The 17,667-nt window shown below is 47.0% G+C and overlaps 1 protein-coding gene across 3 annotated transcripts in view; it reads right to left on the reverse strand.

The window, feature by feature from the left end:
- GNAO1 (G protein subunit alpha o1) overlaps positions 1 to 17,667 on the reverse strand; it is a 116,086-nt gene that overhangs the window by 88,776 nt on the left and 9,643 nt on the right. The window lies entirely within an intron of this gene.

A 17,667-nucleotide genomic window follows, 5' to 3' on the forward strand; every position in this document is an offset into this window, starting at 1 on the left:
AAAGCACTGCACTGGCTCTTGCTGTTTCCAGATACAGAAAGGACAGCGTGCACAAAGGCAAACATAGCCTCTCCTGTACACATGTGACAGCCACGGCACAAGCGAGTTGCCATCAAATGCCTCATTCCTCATGACAGGTCTTGTCCTAAAACAATGTCTTAAAGTCTGCAGCTGGGTGTCTGGATTTTTCATACCCAGCTGGAACTGCCAAAGGAACAGAAAAAAGCTGCTGTAGCAGAAAAGATGCCTCGGTTTGGAGATGAAACCCTATCCCAGCAGTTTGTGCAACCAATAGATGCAGTTTGCCACCCTCTCCACAATGGATGAGTGCCCCAAAGCAGATTGTATGTGGGAAGGATGTCTGCTCTGTTTCACATGTGCAAAACAGTGAATGAAAGGTATTTCACAGTGAGGTGATGCTACAGCTCCTGTGGCCTACATTTCATAGAATGGTTTGAGCTGGAGGGGACCCTAAAAGCCATCTGTTCCCAGCCCTGCACTGAGCAGGGACACCCACAGCTCCATCAGTGCTCACAGCCCTGTTCCCTGACCTTGGCTGCAGGGATGGGGCAGCACCAGCTCTGTGTGCAGCCTGTGCCTCACCGCCCTGAGCATAAAGAATTTTGCTATGTTCATTCAGGTCAGAATTCAGGGCTCCAAAGTGCTGCATCTGTTTCTGCAGGATACCTGGTGGTACGGAGTGTATCTGCCTAAATAAGAACCAGGCTTAACACGCTAACGCCCACATGGGACAATTGCAGCTCTGGGACAATCCAACTCTTCCTCCTCAGATGCAGCACCTTTATATTTGTTTTTGAATTTTACCTCATTGCTGTTTTCTTGGCTATCTCAGTAGAGCTGCTTTGGATGCTGTATTTCTCAGCCCCTGTGGCTCCTCCCCAGTATTTTTAGCACAGGGACCAGGACCAGAGAAAACATCTCAGACTGAAAATCACTGAAAACAACGTGGGGTGTTGAGATCCCACCGCATGCTCACTGTGCTGAGTCTTACATGGCGTTGTGCATAATGTTACTTGCAAATTGTTGATGGCAACCCTCATTACTAAGCTAAGGTACAGCAACGGTTCACTTCTGTAATGTCTTTGTTTTCTAAGCTAATGGCTGTGCTGTTTTCCCTCTGTGCTGAGCTTCAGCAGTAATCAATAAAAGAGGAAGGTGTACATCTCCATTTGCATGGTAATAATTGCTTCAGCGCTGCCTTGCCATAAACAACTCATCCCTTACAAATGAATGAGAGCACTTCAAACGCAGCAGCCTCTAATGCTGCCACTGCAAAAGTCTTTTTAGTTTGTGCTGCCAGTGAGGAAGCCCGGAAAAAAAATCCCAACCAAGCCAGCAGTGCATCAGCCCCTCACCCTTGATGATGCTGGCTTCTTTCCAGCCTTAAAGAGCAGCGAGCACAGCTCCGTGCTGAACACACTGCCTGCCATCCCGCGCTGCTCAGGCAGAGGATGTGTTGACACCAAGTGCTGTAAGAAGGCAGAGTGAAATGCCATCAGCTTGTCTGGAGCCTGGCTGCCCCCAGGCAGGTAGCGCAGGGTGCCCAGGAGCCCAGGCTGGGTCTAGGGGCTGCGGTGGCCTCGGCGGGTGGCAGGGGATGGATGAGAGTGGCTGGGCTGGCAGAGAGACTGCAGAGAGAAGCGGGACACTGTGCACTGAATTGGCCCCATTAACAGCCATGTGCTCCTCGCAGGCACATCAGAGGGAAAACCCAGCCCAGGTTTCTAAGCTTTATCCATCCTGCAGTGGTTTCCTCCCTTGCTGTTCTTTACAAGCTTAACAAACTGAAGACTGTTTGGAAGAGATCACCCCTTAATCTGGCTTGTCGTAAGACCAATAGGAGAGGAGGAAGGCAAGGTCATGCACACCCGACCATGGAGCTGAAACATCCTTATTTATCTTCCCTAAGCTGTTCTAAATTTTATCTCCTTCAAGATATATCGAAATAATCAAGACAGGAGGTTGGTGCTGCCTGTGACTGCCAATGAAATCCCGGCTCTTTGCACCAAGTCATTATTTTAGGTTGGGTCCAAATTTCACCTCAATTGGTTCCTTTGGTGCAAGTCATGGGAACAGACACGTTGCAAAGCTGCAGGTGAGCTCCTTCTGCCACCCCGTGCAGCACTGCCAGGTGTTGGAAGGAAACTCACATCCAGGACTGTTACTGTGCATTCCTACCAGTTCAAAGTTAAAAGCACTCCCCTAAAAAGCTGTTTTGGGAAAGTGAATCCAGGGAACGAGACAGATGAGCATGACACTTTTTTAGAAGCTGAGTTTAAGGTTGGCTAAAAATATGGCCTATCCCTTTCAAGGGATATTTTGCTCACAGAGCGGACAAGAATAAAGCTATTAGTAACATGGTGTTCAGGGTATTTGAGACTGGTGTTTGTCTGTCAGTCAGTCATCAACCAAAACACTCTTGTCGACTTTTGGAAGGCAGGCAGGGTGAAGGCAGGCTGCAGGAGGACGGGGAGCTACAAGGGCTGCAAATGGGGGCAGAACCTGAGCTAAGGGAGACAGGGAGGGGGAGAGCAGGGAAAAAGGCTGCTAATGAGAAAAAATACTAAATATCCCAAGTGCCTGGAACAATGGAAAATAGGTTTTAGGTGAACAAAATAGCCTAGAATAGGGGAAAAAAAAAAAAAAAAAAAAAGCTGTTTACAGAAAACAGGCTGAGAAAATGATCTAAGAGGAGACAATGAGTGGAGATTGTATGGAAAAAGAGAAAGAGAAGTCAGCGTAGGAAAATACAAAGATCCACTTTCCCATTCAGTGCAGGAGCAGAGTGTGAGCAGCATGGATGTGCAGGACAGCAGCTGTCACCGCTCAGTGTCACAGCCAGCACAGGGCTGCCTGGATGCCTGGGAGGCAGTTACCACCATCACCTCTGTGACTTGGGGCTTCCAGGGACCAGCTCACATTTGTCACACCTCAAATGCAAAGGCCCACAGTGATGTGCGCTGGGGAAAGAGGGAAACTGTCCTTGAAGTGACTCTGCATGCAGAGCTTTAGAAAAAAGGGCTCTGTGCCTAAGGAACACAGGGCTGGGTGCACTCCTCCAGCAGCAGCCCCTGCAGTCTCTCGAACCCAGCCTGCACCCCCAGGTGTGGCCATAGGGAAATGCATTTCCTGCTTATCCTCCCTATCTCCCCGTGCCAGCACAGAACCTCTGCAGGTTGCACCATTCCAAACTGCTTTCTGTCTCCCTTCTCTGCAGCTGTAACAGATTCTGTACAAGAGCATCTTGCCTCCCGTCCCCTCCCTCAGCTCTTTAGGACTAAGCTCCTAAGCTCAACTCTTCTTCCAGGCACTCTCTACATTTCACCCTGGTGCTCCCTAACCATGCAAAGCATTTTGCTGTTGAAGAGCTCCTGTCCTGTCCTGTGCTGGGGAGCAGCTCGGTTAAGGGTGCCTTGTGGAAAACGTGATCTGCAGCAGCAGGGCACTAACATGGCCGTGCAGGAAAACCCTGCAGAGAGCAGCCTTGCCTTCAGTGATGAAATGCTTAACTGAGCGGTGTTGAGGAGGTTTTGCTGTTAAAGTATCACTTATGACAATAAACCGTGCACAGACAGCGTTGCTTTCCAGGAATAACCTGGGGGATGAAGAGTTACGCAGGATAAATTTCTACTCCAGTCCATGAAGTTGGTCTAAACAGATTGAGGGCTGAGTCACTTACAGCGATCCTTGCAAGGAGCTCATCAAACTGCATAAACCTCCAGCTCCAGGCTGCAGCGTGTGGCTACGTGGCTTCACCCTCCAAAGAAACACTGCTGAGGTTGGTGGTGCTCCATGCATTTACACTGATAGGAGCAAGAAGAAAGTCTCAGTGCATGGAAATGGTTCTGTTCCCATTGAAGCTGACCTGAGAACTCCCTGATTCAGCTGCCTCGGTGCACTGTGCCCCCAGGAGCCAGCACAGAGCACAGAGGGAAGCAGCAGTCATTACAGAGTGAGCCCTCAGACAGAACTGCTCCTCTCCTCCCACCCGTCCCCCTGGGCTGAAATCTCACACCTGCTGCCTACTAAGCCTCAAAATCCACATTGCACAGCCTGGAGAAGGCAGCCAGCATCCAGAGCTCAGCCCAAGCACACACAGAGACCTTCCCTGCACAGATAATCTGCGGGACACGGAAACGGTGCCAAAAGGCAGCGGGGGGTGGTGCAAGTAGAACCCCCAACTCTGCTCTCTGCATTAGTTCTTGGAAGAAAAGAGGGGAGTTAAGTTGTTTTGTGAGGAAAGGCTCTGAAAGCTCTCACAGCTTTGTCAAAAGGAGTCTTTATGATGAATAGTCAATCCAGCTCATCAAACCCATCCAAGTGGTCTCTCCAGAAAGAGAAAGGGTACAGCTGCAAACTCCTTGGGCTGAAATCCCATTTGCTCCATTCGTGGACCTTCAGCTCACACCAGCCACAAGACAGCAGATCTGCAAGGTGCAAACCTTCCCAAAACCTTTCACTGCAGGGTGCGTGGGGAAATATACCAACAACAAGGCTCCAAATATTTGGATGTTTAAATAAATGGTTTTCACCGATTCCCAGAATCTATTATTCACATTGTGCTGCAGTTGTCCATCCTATGCACCGAAGCATATCCACCTTTTGAAGAGCAGAAAAGGAATTTCAGACTCACAACGTTCGTTTCGTGTGCTGAGAGCTGCCCCTGGCCCTCTGCCACCACACAGGTGAACCTCCATCACTTCCCAGCCAGAGGAGCGCCAGCCTCCTGTGTACTGTGGTCAGATGAGAAGCAGGCTGTTCATTTCTAGGCATGCTGAGAAGAGAGGGGTCTGAGCCATCACCTGCTGCAATGCACAACGTGTCCCCACCAACTGGCCCAGCCAAAGGCAAACAGCCAGCCCTGCTCGTTCATTGACTGCAAGTGAAATCAATCTGGAAATGACCTGAGGATCAGCTTCATAAAAGCACAGAGCATTTAAAGTCATTTGGTGAAGCGGACTGTTTGAGGCAGGAAGAGTTAGGAAAGATAATTTTAATACTTCTATGACACAGCTTCCCAGTTAACAGCATGCCAACCCAGTGTCACCACCTGTGCCTCAAAGTAGGCTTCCTGACCTGATAAATCACTCAATCACAGAACAGTTGGGTTGCAAGGGACCTTACAGCCATCCAGTTCCAGCCCCCTGCTGTAGGCTGGGTGCCTCCATCAGCTCAGAGCTCAGGCTGCCCAGGGCCCCATCCAGCCTGGCCCTGAGCACCTCCAGGAATGGGGTACCCTCATCTCCTATGGGCAGCTGTGCCAGGGCCTCACCGCCCTCTGAATACAGTTTCTTCCTAACATTTAGCCTAAAAAGGCCACTATCCTTCCTCACAACACCAAGATGCCACTCAGAACTCCGTATTTTCCCCATGCCTGCAGCCACACTGCTTGCTCTCGTAGTGAGCTGCTCTGACCTGAGCAACTGTCTCCTTCTATCTGTGCCGTTGTGCTGGCATTTTCAGCAGGGTTACAGATAATTAAAATGTCTGATTAATTAAAATGTTTCACAACAGCAAAAATTGCTCGGAGAAAAGCCTACGTGAAGTGAAACTGCAGCCTGGTTTGCATAAATATGCATGAAGCCCAAAGTACATTGTATTAGCATGTGTGCAGCCTATCCCCAAAGTGCCCGATATAGCAGAGGAGGAAGAAAGTAGAGGCTGAGAGGGTATAAAAATAGGGGCGTACAATTCTGCATGACCCTCTGTATTTCCCCCTCTGCTATAACCCGCAATTCAAATGTATGGAAATATACTCTCACTGGCTCTCACTACGGCCAGGAGAATGCATGGGTTTTCCAAGGAATTATGTCTTGGGCAGCGCTCCTGTTCCTTGTTCTGACTGTCAGCAGCCACCAAAGTCTGCACACATCGCTTTCCCTTCCCACACCTCGACTTCCCCCTCTGTTAAATGCAGGCGACGCCATTTGCCTCTTTTGTAGTGCTGTGAGAAGTACAGAGGAAGAAATATGCTACAGAAAGAGAAATGTGTGTTAGCAATTGACTCTGTTTCCTTTTCCCTTTGTCAAATCTGTACCATAGCGGGAGTCAGCTCCGGTGGCACAGAGCTGAAGAAATCTTTGTTGCTGCTCTGAAAGCCCCACAGCAGAGCCTCATTGTCCAACCGCCGATGAATGGTTCCACTGGGAATCCAGACCCTGTTCTTTGGGGAAAGCAGCAAGCCTCAGTAAATAGCTATTTCTACTACTGGATCTGGATAATTAACACTTCTGCCATGTTATAGGGTAAATACCATGTTGTTGCTAAGAACGCGGGGCGTCAGACTGCCCACTCTGCGAGTGCAACAGCCCCGTCCCCGCCTTTGTCTCTTCGAAGGCAGCTCCATACAAAATGCCAGCAAAGAGGATGGTGTTTCTTCTCCTTCCCCACCCCCCCCCCATTTCTTAAATCAATTTTTTTGGCAGGCAATACTCCCTTTTTAGCCGTTTAAAGGCTACAGGGCAGAAATCATCCTCTGAAAGAGCAACCTCAAAAGATGCCTGTCCACAACTGGTGCGTGCTTATGCAATGGCTCTGTTCCAGTGGGGGGATGCAGCTCTGGTCTGCTGATGTTATGGCCAAAACTTAAAATTTTGCAACCTGCAAATCAACACAGCAAAGAGCCTCTGGCCTTGAGCAGGATTACCGAGCGGAGCCCTTTTCCCCAGGATCTGTGCCAGTTCAGGGCAAAGGCTTCCAGGGAGGGATAAGGCACATAACGACCATGCAGCGCGATCAACGGCGATGTATAAAAGATGGGAAAAAGAAGAATACCGCCGATTAGATGTGCTGAGGATTTTCATGTGTTCAAGAGTCTGACAGGTATGAAATTGCTGCCTTGAAGCATGTAAGAACTGCATTTTCAGTCTCTTTTTTAAAAGTATAATGAACACATGCTTCTTTCAAATTATGTTTGGATTTTTATGGTTTATGGATCTACCTTCAATTTCTGTGCTGCTACAGAGGATGAGATTTTTTTTCCCCCAAGCCCTGGAATTCACAAAGTCCTGTGACAGCAGAGGCTTTAAGGCAAGCCCAGGAGGCAAGGAGAGCCCTGCAAGAAGAGCAGGCACCCTGCAGTGCCTTCTGAGCACAGCAGGTACCAAAATTAGGAGAGTAGACCCACAGAATCCTATCACTACTTATTTTTTTAAATAATCCAGGCTCAAACTGATTAATATACACGACTATTTACTACACTAAAGGTCCAGTTACATTCACTAACTAAATTTTGGCTGTCAAACTGAAATGTCTAACACCTCATGTCTGTTTTAAAGATCAGCAACACTGCTTCTTCTTCATTTCAAATAATATATGCTTAGATTATGCCTCAAAGAGAGACTAGGGTTTGGGCTTTTTTTGTTACTTAACATCCAGCACTAATCAGCTAAGGGGTTCTCAAGCCAACCACAGCTCCACAGCAGTATGCAGTGAAAGTATGCATAAAAGTCCCCAATCCTGCAAATACGAATGTCTCAGTTTAGTCTTTCATGTTGGTTAAACATGACCATAAATGTCAGTAAAAGTAAAGCTAGGACAAAAAGCTCAGCATATTAAGGGAAATATATAGGCAGTTCTAAACAAAATGGAGCGTATGGACATACAGCATCTGAAGGAGATGGAGGTGTCCCTGTTCACTGCAGGTTGGCCTGCAAGGGTCTCTTCGAACTAAAACAATTCTATGAACATTAAGTTAAACAATATTTATATAACATTAGGGTCATATTTAGGGTTAATAATTAGTTAGAGACCAGAGCAAGTGAGTAACAGAAGGAAATATTAATTAAAAATCCAGTCTTTATTCAATCACAGGTTTTCGTTCACACTCTGTTTCTCTGTGGTTTTTCTTATTAGAATATAATCATCACATTACACAATATTTTTCCTCATTAAACTACAAAAGCAACAAAGATCCCTTGCTTCTTGGGCCAATTAGCGCCTGTGCACAGCCACCAGGAATACAAATCAAAGTGTGTCTCAGCTGACTCTGACCTAATAAGACATCCACGCAAAAGCTAAGCTCCACGTTCTTTTGTTACTACAGCAGTTGTGTTTCCTTACCACAAGGCATTACACACAGTTTCCTCTGTCAGGAAACTGCAGCGTGGCCACAGGGCGGGCTGGGGGCTGAGGGTCAGCGCTGCTGTTGGTGTAAAAAGAGGAGCTCCAAACTAATCCCAGGGCACACAGCAGTGTAATAGGGGTGTGAGGAGAACGAGCAGAAGGAATCATGAGCTCATGGAACCATGGACTCACAGAATTGGGCTGGAAGGGACCTCAAAGACCATCATCTAATTCCCTGCCCTGGGCAGGTTGCCACACATCAGGTCAGGCTGCTCGGGTTCCCATCCAGCCTGGGCTACTCATGGGTCTGCGACAGCCCCGGGGCACATCTCACAACCAGGGCTGTGTTCCCAGGAACCTCTCCTCCTGGTTTTTCCTTTTCCTCTGAGAAAGAGGCCATTTTCAGAGTTGTACTTCTGCATCCGCCCCCACCCCAAATCCGTGTGAGTTTTTCTCACTTAAACCAATTTCACTCTCCCACTGAGCGCAGAAGTGTTGCATGTTATGCTGTACCGTGTTATTCACGCCCACCGACATCCATTTTCTGACCAATTTCCTTCTGATATGCATCTTAACCATCTTCAGAGTCGCTTCTGAATTTGGCCTAAATTGGAGAATTATATGCTGGAGCTCTAGTAAGATGCTGTACTGAGCTGATCTCTGCCAGAAGGTGTGTGCATCAGGGATCTGATCTCTTTGTTGCTGTTTTTCAGTGACAATGGAGGGGGGAGCACCAAAAGCTGGGTCTGCAGCTCGTGTTCTAACCTCTCCAGCTCTACATCTACATCTGCTACAGATGGCAGTTACAAGTGTCTGCTCCTCAGTGTTAATCTAGCTATTGAACCTGATCAATAAGCCCAGACAATAAGCGCAGTGCTGCTCGCCCTCCTTCAGAAATATTTCAGTTTCTTGGACAGTTGAAGCCTTGAAGGCACTGCGCTCCTGCAGCTGTCATGGAACCATAAGGGAGGGGAGAGAAGGGAGACCTTTTTATCTGTCCCTGTTGACGGCAGGCGAGTTGGACTAGATGACCTTTAGATGTCCCTTCCATGTCAAACGATTCCATGATTCTATGATTCTATGATCCTTGTAGTCTTCCCACATGCCAGAGGAGCTACACCAGAGTTGACCCGTGAGGCAAAGTACCTGAAGCTGGAACTCACTGTTTCTGCTGCTGAAGACGTGATTTTGTTAATCTGGCGGTTTGGAAAGAGATGGGAGCATCAGCCAGAACACACGCTTCTGTGCAGCGCAGACCGCCTTTCCGTGCTGGACGTACAGCTCCTGGCACAGTGGGATCTTGATTGACTTACAGCTTGTGTGTGTTCCAGCAAAACCCCGAGTTAATCACAGTAATAGAGCTGTCCTGCTCCCTTCCTAATTTCCACAGGACAGTTCTCTGTGCAGGACAGCCTCCCTCCATCACCACGAACTTCCATAATCTAATGCTACCATCTGATCTTGCCACGTTGCCCAAATTAGCGGTGTGCCCCTGCTCCAAGTGGAACAAATGTCCCCATCCTTTTCGGCTGGGTCTCCTGCTTCTGCTTTGTTTTATTTTGGCGCCCGTCGTCTGTGAGGGAGGAAGCACAGGCCTGATTTTGTGAGGCTCAACTGGGGAATCTGCCTTTTGAGCTAAGCAGCCCATTGCTAAATGGTTAATGAGGTTTTTTTTATGGATATCTTGGAAAACCGAATCTTCCTCTCAAAAACAGATCTTTGGGGTCTTTTTTCTGGCCTACTTATGCCAGCACATATCAATGGCCGTCCCTAAGCTGGACGCAGTGCTGGTGCTGAGGGTGCGATGTGCCCTGCGTGTCCTGTGCTGGCAAACCACAGTCACCTCTAAGCAAATTTCCCCTTCCAAGGCACCACAGAGACAAATGGTTCATTGATAGAAACCCATCAAAAGCAGACATCTCTTTGTTGTAATGGGATGCTTTTCGAGGGCTATTTGCCACGCTGATCAATGGCTGCAACATCCACCCCTGGCTAGGTGTGCGGAAACACACATCATCTGCAGTACAAGCAAGTGATAGAATGAGGAGATGCAATGCAGAGGAAATTTTGTCAGCCTGACACAATCTCAGAATAGCTAAACAGGGCAAAACAACGTGTATTTGTGCTCGCATCCTGGTGATGTTTATTTACTAGGACAAACATAGCTAAGGGTTGCAACTTATCAACGCTTGCTTTATTTCAAGAGCAAGTTGCTTCCATGGAACCAGACATTTGATGTTTCCCTGCTATCGCCCAACAAAGAAAGCTCGCTTCCCCAAGTCGGCTAATGACCAGCAAAGCCGTCTCACGTGGATTACAAAAATAAAAAGCACAAAAGGCTCAGAATGAAAAATAACAATTTCCCTGGCTCGCTTTTGTGATCAAACAGTGGGGAACTCGTAGTAGAAAACTCTGCTTTGAAATAATAGTAACAGTGAAATAAATGGCAAAGTCTTGGTTCTACTGAGCCTTGAAAACCCACAAGTTCTGCTGTTGGAGGGTGTATGAGGATTCATTTAAAAGTCAATAATCAGCAGAGAGGGATTAGTGCCTTCCAATAACTGCTCTAATACAGAGATAGTAAAAGGCTCCACCAAAGTTCATTACCTTATCCCTTTACACTGGCTCATGACCCCGAGTTTCATATGCATCACATTCACTCTTATGGCATCAAAGCAAATTTGATCAGAGCAAGCCAGCAAGTAATCCAATGACATCTTCAGGTCAAATCTTCCTTGATACCTAAAGAACCTGATGAGGTGCCCAGCCTGGCTTTGCTGCAGCTGGAGCAGCTCTGTGCAGCACAGCTCCATCATTGCAGACCCTGCAGGAACCACCACGCACCATCACACTGCTGCCTTGGGACAGGATTTCTCTCCTGCTCCTCCATGCATGCACCAGCCCAGATGCTTTCATTTTTTCTAAGCAGACACGAAAAATGGCTTGTTAGCCTTCCCCAGCTGTGATAAGAGTTCTGTGTCCCCGTGGCCTGATGGGCTGATGGGCTGATGGGTAGACAAGATGATCTTAGTGGTCTTTTCCAGTCTTAATGATCCTGTGATGTTGTGCAGTACCTCCAGACAGATTAGCTTAAAAAATTTAAGAAACCAACTGGAGAGAGAAAGTTTAATGCCAAATGAAATTGGTTTAGGCATCTGCAGAATGGCTTATTTATCTAATAGGCTCCTAGGGACTTCATGCATCGAATCATAGAATCACAGAATCATGGAATGGCCTGGGTTGAAAAGGAGCACGATGCTCATCAAGTTCCAACCCCCTGCTGTGTGCAGGTCACCAACCAGCAGCCCAGGCTGCCCAGAGCCACATCCAGCCTGGCCTTGAATGCCTGCAGGGATGGGGCATCCACAGCCTCCTTGGGCAACCTGTTCCAGTGCCTCACCACCCTCTGGGGGAAAAACTTCCTCCTAAGTGAAAAACTCCCTCCTAAAATCAGTTATCTTGACACAAATCTACAGATCATGTACTCTCACCTGGGGTCTGAAGTCACACTTCATCCTAGCCAGCAACCACCATTTTACTACCATTCCTTGTGGCCATGTGACATAATACTCTGCCTCTTCTGCTTTTCTGCTGACATTTTTCTGGGATAAGTAAGATAAGTAAAAGCAATTTGCATGTCTAAGTCTTCTCCCTTTTATGCAAAAAATGTATTTACAGAACTCCTTAGCTGAGGAACTGGGAGCACCCAAAGACCTGAACCACCTGGCCCTCTGAGCACCCACACAAAGAAGACAGCAACCTGAATTTAGTCTCAGATATAAACAGTGCACATTAAACCTCACTCTGAAATGTGGCCTGCAAAGCACGCTTGGTCCTGAGAGCTGATCTTGGCACTGCATGGAGCCTCACAGCAAGATGAGCTGGGGAAGAGATCACCAAGCTGTGATCTCAAACAGCAGCCCTGTTTGTGCAGGGCAATGCAACCCCACAACCAGGCTGCACTGCCCACCAGAGCAGCAGGGACTGCTTGTGGTCTGCAAACCAACTGCAGAAGACCCCCGAACTAAGAGTACATCTCTAGTAGTATGCGATACATCCCAGTGAGGGAGTCTCACGGAGATCCCTAGGCCTGAAAATGAAGAGCCCCTCTGTTTCCATCCCTGTGCTTCTGCCAGAAAAGGCAGAGGGGTTGGGAAGGATAGGGCCCCACCTCAGCCCCTCCAAAAGACGCAGACTGAAGGAACAGATAAGCCCACAAAGGCCCTCACTGAAAAGCCAGCTCTATCAACAAGCACCAGCTCAGTGACCACGCTGCCCAGTGACTCCTGGTCAATAAAGGGCCGATTCTCCTCCCTTTCAGAAAACAATGTTCCACACACTGAGACAGCAGCAGCCCCTGGGCAGCCCTGCAGTGTCAGGGGGTGTCAGGCTCTGCTCTGCCAGATGACAAAGCGAGCACATGGACAAGCTCCTCCTGCATCGCAGGGCTGCCCTGTGCCGAGGGAGATTTTGTCTGCTAATGGAAATGAAGAAAACCTCCAGCGCAGATAATCCTCCATTATAATGGCAGAACATTTGGGAAAGGGCCAAGTAAAAGAACAAGCCAAATCTCTTTTACTTAAAGCCTGGCCCGAATGTGATAATGTAATGACTTAGGTCGGGATGCTTTAAATGCCATTCATCGTGACTGACTTAGCATATAGATGGTATCAGCTAAAATAACTAACAACTAGAAACTGAATAGATGGCATCAGAGAGCTTCTCCCTTCCAAGAAAACTGGTTTCCATTTGCAAATGGTCTCAAAGATCACTGAGTCTCAGCACTGGATGGTCCAACCCAGCAGCACCCGTCACTTCAGTTCCCCACCGCTTTCTGCAGAAGGTTCAACCCCATCCCCCACACACGGGCTGGTGACTCAGGTACCCCCCTGGAAATGCAAAGTCCTTGAGTACTCAGTGCCTAACCTCTTTCTGCCACTGCTGGTTGTACTTTGCATTCAGAACCTGATCACAAAGGTCACTGAAGTCACTGGGAAGATCCGTATCATCTTAAGGGGCTTTGGGTCAAGACACACTTGGAGTTTCCTCTACCACCACAAGTTTCCCAAAGCACGGTAACCCTAGCTGTTGTTTAGCTTCCTAGCATCTGTAACAGCTCACTTTGATTTCTGTTTTACAGAAATAAAACGCAACTCAATCCCCGATGCTCCATGCAAGCTTGAGATTGCTTTCAATTACTATTAACAGGCTTTTCAAGGTGATTGTAGTGACGTCCCAAAAGAAGCAAAATACTTATAGGACGAATCAAGCTATTGGAATGACCAGCTGTGCTGAACAAGCTCCTCTCACAGCTGGCAAAGAGCAAAATAAAGCTGCAATAAACTGATGACAACCATTTTCTAGAGGAATAACAGCTTATCTTAACAGAGAAAACCACTCAACTTCTGAGCGACCGCAGCTTCCCCAGCGATACCCAGCATTTGCTCACCTCTCCCACAAAACACAAAGCAGCAGCAGCCAGAACAACCAAGATGGACCATTTTCTACAACCCACACTAGTGTTACAGAAGGCAGAAGGTAAGACAAGTGCAAAATGCCACCATTCTGATTTTAGTATACCCACTGAACATCATTTTGATGGCTACACAGGGTGGAAAGCAGTAGGGGATCATATTAATCATCCATTTCAAGTCTTCCAGTTGGCAAACTCAGACCTTTAGGAAAGAAATTCTCTCACACCGGACAAGTTTTGGAACGGTTACAAACACAAGATCTAACATTCTGGTTGCATTTCTTACAAGCCCCAGGCATATCATAAAAAGAAGTGTCTTATTTGAATGCTTTTATCTTCCTGGTCATGTAATTTAGCTCCTTCCAGGGTGGTCATTTATTTTCTTCGCTGATGCCTTCTTCATTTGTTACATTTCGTGTTGAAATCAAGGCTCATCAGCAGCCCTGAGCAGAGCGTCAGTGCTGCTTTGAATCTTCCATGTCTTCTGTTTAATTGAATTTTCATTTGTATCTCCTCAGCTGTTTCCCCTCCGAGGCCTTCCCCCTCCTCTCCCCTGCTCTCCACTCATCCATAAAGATCAAGCAAGCGTTTCTGGCAAGCACCAGCTGCAGATACTGAGAGTTCTTGGGCATCTTCTACTTTTAGAAAACCACCAAGAGGCCAAATAACACCACTGCTTGTTCTGTGAAGCTTGAAGCCTGCTTTTCAGAACGACTGCACTGCTCTCTCTGAAACCTGCAGCAAGATTCAGGGGATCGCAGAGCTACACAGTTGTCAGTAGAGGACACAGAGCTGCATGGGGCTTCACAGCCTTTTTTGCTGAGCCAGCCTGGCCAGCCAGAGCTCTGAAATAGCATGAATGGTACAAGTGCTGTTTAAAAATAATCACTTGGAGCCAGGTACGAAGACAGCCTTCCTCCTTCTGCTGGTGCTGCCCATTCTCAGAGATGCTCAGCTGGAAGAAGTAGCTCTGGGGTGAAGTTAATTTTTGTACTATGGACTCACGCAGCTTCTATGGGGCTCAGGTTGGAAGGCAGGCCTCTGCTGGGATTTCTGTTGCATGGGAAAACATCACATGATGTGTACTTATGACTCATTTTCCACCACCGCAATGCTTCTGGTTGAGGACAGCCTCTTTTTCAGTGGAAATCTTCAGGATGGGAAAAGGAAAGCACCACTAACTCCCGTTCCAAACTTTGGTCAAAAAAGCTTGAAAAGATACCGATCAGCTCCGAGATTCGCCAGTTTGTATTCCTACTCCAGCAGCTGATGTTGTTATAAACTCTTCTGTGCTGGGAAATGATTATAAGAAGCAAAAGGAAATTTCAGAGTAAAAATTCAAGATAAGGATATTCAATGTGAAATCTATTCTATGCTAAACGCAGCAGTTGAGACAGATGTAACTGTGGAAATCGTGGTGTCTGGTCTATTTACAAGTACATCACGTGAAGCACTGAGAAATACGTGAGCAAGAAGAGTTCTGCATTAGGACAGAGCTGGACAAAATGACCTTTTGTTGATCTACTCCATCACTGACTGCACAATTTCTGCTCGTAATTCATTATTCTGAAGCTGTTGACCATTTTGTCCACATCAAGGTCAGCTTCCATCAATCGGTTCTCAGACCTGGAATTCCTGGCTCTTTATCCAAAAAGCATTCAGGAGAAACAAACATTCTCCTTTGAATATTCACCTTCCTTGCTCCTCTACACGGCACTCGATCCACTTCTGAAAGTTTGACGCTCTCTTTGACAGTGATGCTCTGTCAATCTGACATAACCTAACATCAAGGGTGTGTTTTGCTACTAAGTGAAAGAGTACAGCATGTCAGCTACTAAAAATTAACCGTGATTTTGCTACCGGACATAAGATCTGATTTTGTTTCTGTGTTCATTCGCATTCATTTTTCTATATTCTGCTGTTGAGTATTTACTGCATCAGCTTTGTGCAAATGGCCCAGGGCCTCTTCACTGCAATTCAGACCTCTACAATTTATATGTAGGAGATCTTCTAGGAGACAATAAATCAGAGGTTAGAGGAGGCTTGCTTGTAACTGAATCTGAATTGAGGCAGCTCCTATCCCTTTACTTTGCACTTTTGTGCTGCTTATGGAAGGATGCACTTTAGGAAAGGAAAGACATATGGGAACATTTTGTCTTTTAGCTTGCAGAGTTTTGTGTCCTTTCATTTAGGAAATTAGATTCCAAGACTTCCCATGAAAAGGGGGCTTTCTAGGATCTATCTTGTTGGCATTCTCACTCTATCAAATCCTACCAGGCACACTTAACACCGTGAATGGGGGGTCACCATTTCTCCTGCCACCCTCTGCCCTTCTTACCAGCTCTGACAGCTCTGATCCACTTATTCTTGGCACTTGCTCTGAGCAAGGTTCACACGGAGGTGTCGGAGTCCAGGCTGTGCACAGCTGTACCAAGATGCTGTCACTCTTCTGGTTGACTGCTTAGGAAACAACCTCATTTTGTTATCCGGAGCCTGAGCTTGGTCGTGATTCCTCACTTGACTCCTGCTTTCAGGCTCTGCCTCTTTTTGCCTCTGCTATGCTTTCTGCTGTCGGCACTACATTCTTGCTGCCACTGGCAGTGCCAGCTGGTCACTTCTCTCCTGCTCAGTTACAAGTGATGGTACAGGTCAACAAACTTTCTATTTTCCCAGGGAAAGAGTGAAAGAATTTAGCTGGAGCCTGGAGGTCACTGGTGTAAAAGGCAGTGAAGAGGTGGCTCATTCACACTCAAAGGCGGCTGGGGCTTCAGAAGACACCAAACTGTCTGGTATGGGTTTTGCTATTTGTTAAATTACTTAGCACTCAGCATCTTGGGAATAAGAGGAGTGTGTGAAAGCCTCTTCTAAGGAAAAGAGAAAATGCAGGACTTACACTGAAAGCTGACCTTGCAGCCACGTGGCAGACTCCTTCTGAAGTTCTTGTGATGCTACAAACGTGACAAAGACCTTTCACAAAAAGGACTTTCCAGCCTGGTTTATTTAGGGGGAGAGCACAAAAGGCATCTTGCTGAAGCTGCAAGCTGGTGAGTCCCTGCAAAGCACCAAGAGGCTTTAAAATCTGCTCCAGGTAAAATGAAACTTGCAAATATTACTGGCCACTTGCATAACAGGATTCTGCAGCATTCTGGCTATCCAGTGGAGGAAACTTACCTTATAAATTACAAAGACTTTGTCTAAGGCTGAGGGGAAATAAAAGAGAGAAGTCTCCAAAGCCCAGGACAGCTAAGGCTTGTTATGAAACCACAGAGTTCATTCTAGTGTGAAGCAAACCTGAGCACTGCATTAAAAATGTAAATGTGATTGAAAAAGCATAACCAGATAAAATGGATTTGACCTCCACAAGCATAAGATGTGGTCCAACCGAGCTGACACAGCGACAGACTGCAAAAGCACTTTGCTTTTTGCTGCACAGAGGGTCACAGGAAGTTTGTTTAAAAAACCCACAGAAATTTTGAGCCAGTGGAAGATTTGCATTGTGTTTACAGGAACTAACAGGAGAACATAGGGCTGGTTTGGAAAAAAAAAAAAAAAGAAAAGAAAAAAAAGTCATTTGAATGGTTAAGAATAAAGAAGGACTTCTCGAAATGACTTCTCAAAGTCTTTGAAAGTGACTGATTTACCTTCAAAAAATTAAGCCCCATGCAGAGAAGCAGCCAAGAGTGACTGAATCTTCCAGTGTGTTCTCACAGCTCAGTGTGCAGCGTGCTGTGCCTTACTGGGAGCTCATGATGGACAAGCCCTGCTGCCGCCTCCTGTGTTAATGCTGTGTTAACCCAGGCCGTGCAGGAGCTTGATTTGCTGCACCACAGTACCACAGAAATGGCCCCTGGGTTCAGAACAAGCAGGGACAGGCAGAAATGACTTAAACCTATGTCACTAGCAAAAAGAGATGTTTATCAAACCCCTGCTTGGGGTTTCAGAATCCAAGAAAGCATCAACTAGGAGCAAGAAAACAAGCTGATGCGGTGCAAATTGAAACTAGCAACCAATTCCTCCCACCCAGCTGAGCCTATCCTGATGCGTATCCTCAAGACAATCTGTGGTAGCACTGCTTATGACTGAGCCTCAGCTGGTTTCCAAACAGACAC

This window comes from Centrocercus urophasianus, unplaced genomic scaffold, assembly GCF_019232065.1.
Source record: "Centrocercus urophasianus isolate 14NV4802_14NV808 unplaced genomic scaffold, USGS_Curo_1.0 seq_49, whole genome shotgun sequence".
NCBI classification, from domain to species: Eukaryota; Metazoa; Chordata; class Aves; order Galliformes; family Phasianidae; genus Centrocercus; species Centrocercus urophasianus.